This window comes from Vicia villosa, linkage group LG1, assembly GCF_029867415.1.
Source record: "Vicia villosa cultivar HV-30 ecotype Madison, WI linkage group LG1, Vvil1.0, whole genome shotgun sequence".
Taxonomy (NCBI): Eukaryota; Viridiplantae; Streptophyta; class Magnoliopsida; order Fabales; family Fabaceae; genus Vicia; species Vicia villosa.
In genome coordinates this window covers 164,448,235-164,451,567 of record NC_081180.1, presented here as the reverse complement: position 1 = coordinate 164,451,567, position 3,333 = coordinate 164,448,235, and positions in this window count along the sequence as shown.

The window sequence follows — 3,333 nt, the reverse complement described above, 5'->3', positions numbered from 1 at the left end:
TCAAGGAAAAATATCTCCAATGAGTGACAAGTGGTTGTTGAAAGAACATAAAAAGAATTTCATCTGTTGGTTTAATGAAAGGATTTCTAATGATGATAGTGCAAGGGAGTAAGAGGATTTTGGGACTGACAGAGTACTACACGAACTTCATGAAGGTTATGGTAAGATAGAAAAACCACTCATGGAGCTCACCAAGAAAGAAGGATTTGGATGGAATCCTAATGCCAAATTGGCCTTTGAAACACAGAAGAAAAATATAACTACAAATGTGGTTCTCGAATTACTGGACTTTGAAAAAGATTTTCTCATAGAGTGTGATACCTCCAAAGTTGAAGTAAGGATATCCCTATGCAAGATGGAAGACCTTTGACGTATTTTAGTAAAGCTCTAGGGGTGAGGAATTTGTCCAAGTGAACATATAAAAAATAACTAATGGTGTAATACGGTGAACTGACTTTTTATCGATCGAAATGTCGCGGTTAAGCATGAGTCGCCACCGACTTTTATTTTATCCAAACAAATTCGGAAAGGCTAAAAGAAACAGAAAAAAACCTTTTAAGAAATCTAAGTTCGGGGGGTAATTTATGCAAAGGGAAGGTGTAAGGCACCCTTTGCATCCATGGTTTTCCATGGGCTCTTAATTGCTTTGCTTGCTCGTTTGTTTAGAAAATGTAGATGAAAGAGATAGGGACTTTAGCTCGTAAATGAGCGTTGCCCTTTTGAAAAATTATGAGAAAGAATATAATGAAAGTTTGAGCATTGCAAGGCAATTAGGGGCAATTACCTTAAACTCAGATGATAGGTCTCTTTTTAGCCTTTCAGAATGAAAGGGTCTATCCTTGCCATAAGAGGGCAGGAAGCCTTTCGTTTGGAGGTAGAAGGGTCATCGAAGCATCCTTTGCCATAAGACTGTCCCATGCCATAGGAGGGCAGGTAGTCTAAGGCAAGGATCAGAATAAGCCATTTCGTAGGCAGCCAGAAGATACCTCAGCCTTTTTCCGTAGGCAACTTCCGAGGGTCAAGGTCATATAGTGTATCGAAGGCAGCATCATTAGGGTCGTATGACCTTTATTTATCGAGGCGGCATGGCTGAGGTATCCTCGTATTCGAGGGACATGGCTTATTCTGCAAAAACACAAGGCAACGGGCAACAAGGCAACAGGCAACAAGGCAACATAGAGGTTACCCCAAAAGCGTGCGTGTGTGCAACAATCACGTGATTATATTCAGAAAATTATCTTTTAATTAGTTATTCTAATTCAGTTTAAGGCTTGCACTCCCTAAGATTACTAACCACGCAATAATATAAAGCAATAAAGGGGAAGGGGACAATGAAACCAGTGGATCCCTTATCAGGGTTTGACACAAGTAATAATAATAAAAGGCATAAAATAAAATGAGGTTTAAGGTTACCAACAACGTAGCTTTGGCAATTGATAAACCCTGAAAAGGGAAAAGACAAGACAGAAAACATATAGTGAGTGCATTATCAAGTTCGAGAGCAAACCTCATTAACTACAAGAGAAAATAGGATAATAAATTAAAAAATAGCATAGGGAGAAGATACTTAGCTTGGCATTTGCCTGACAGGGTTGAGGGCAAGGGCGCCTTTAGGGTTAACCCTGGAAGGAGGCAAGGCAAAAAATAGAAGGAATGAATGCAAAGCAAACCCTAAAAGTAAAATAATCTAAATATAATTTAGATTGAATTAGAATTAAATTACTTAACTTCGAGGTTTGTTGAAGGTGCGCGGTCGGAGGATTTTTGATTAACCCTGAAAATTTGCACAAAAGAAGAGAAATGTTAGTGCATTAAAGACCTCAACAATTATAACGTGACACATGACAGATCAAAAATTAAAATAATAATAATTCCCCAAGTTAACCAGGGTTAATGGGCAACAGCTACCAGTAAACCTAAGGCTGAATCGAGGTTAACAAACCTAATAATTAAATATTGGTTTTTAACCCTATTAATTAATTGATTAAAAGTATATATGAAAATAGAATTGAATTTTAAATAAAAACAGTTATTAATAGAATAAATAAAAAGTAGAGTTTATGATTAAAATCAATACTTATAAAAATTAACATTATTTAGTAAATATATCCTTTTTTAGAAAAATAATTAATAGGAAAAATAAAAAGAAAATAAAATAGAGAGATGAATTATAATTAAAAGAATTTAAAAAAAACTCAGCTCTGGTTAGGTGTGGTTGAGTCCTGAAGGACCACCATGAAACTGCAGACTCTGAAGTGTTGGATTAATCCATGTCTGCAAAACAGTTTCATGCTCACGATGGTAGTACCTCGCAAGAAAAAAAAAAGTGTCAGTAATAAAGCGCAAAATAATATATGAGAAGAAGATAAAAATATGGACACATATGAATCAAAATTATTATAAGAAAAATCTAAATAATAACAAAAAAAAAAAAACTCAATAATAATATATATATTTTTTAGATTTTTGTGTAGAAATAATTAAGAGAAGGTGTACCGCCCCACCTTCCGGTTTCACATGCTAATGGAAAAGATTACATGACAATTAGAAATACACAATTTTTACTTTTTCAAATTAAACCAATTCCCCAATAGTTAGTTGACACTTGGAGTTATTGTTAAATAAAAAAAAAACTAACACACACCAAGCCAAAAGAGAATTGAATAGATATGTAGAAAAACCCTTTCATCTCTCTTGCTTTGGCTATCTCACGGTGCAAATACAACCAAACTACAATCCAAATTCTCATGAACCATAAACAATATCAAGCTTTAGAAAATCAATTTTCTCAAAAATAAAGTACCTCATAAGATCAAGTAAACATCAACCACAAGCCATAAAGCAAAATTAAATGGAAAGCAAATCGGAATGTTACCGACGACGGCGGCAGTTGGTGGCCGTCCGATTGGAAGGATGCAGCTTGGAGCTCGTCGGAGGGATTACCGGTGCGGTTGTTCGCGGCTGCACGGAGGGAGATTCGCGGCGGTGGTCGTGTGGTCCGTCGGTTGAAGGAGGTTTGAGCGGTTGAGGGAGGCTGTACGGTCCCGATAGTGCAGCGGCTCGTGGCTGAAGCTTGGTGAATAAACCTTGTTTTTTATTTATTTTTGTTGATGTATCTGTGTTTGGGGAGGAAACGAGAGAATATTTGCAGGTTTTTATGGTAACACCGTTTTCGTGAAAGCAAAGTGGGGGAGTGAAAAATAGGTTAGGATTCGTGACCCATTGTTAGTTTTTGGTCTCTTTATTTATATCAAAAACTTAGGTTAACAAAAAAAGAAATAATTGACATTAGATCAAAGATAATAAAGATAAAATTAACACCAAAATATTTGT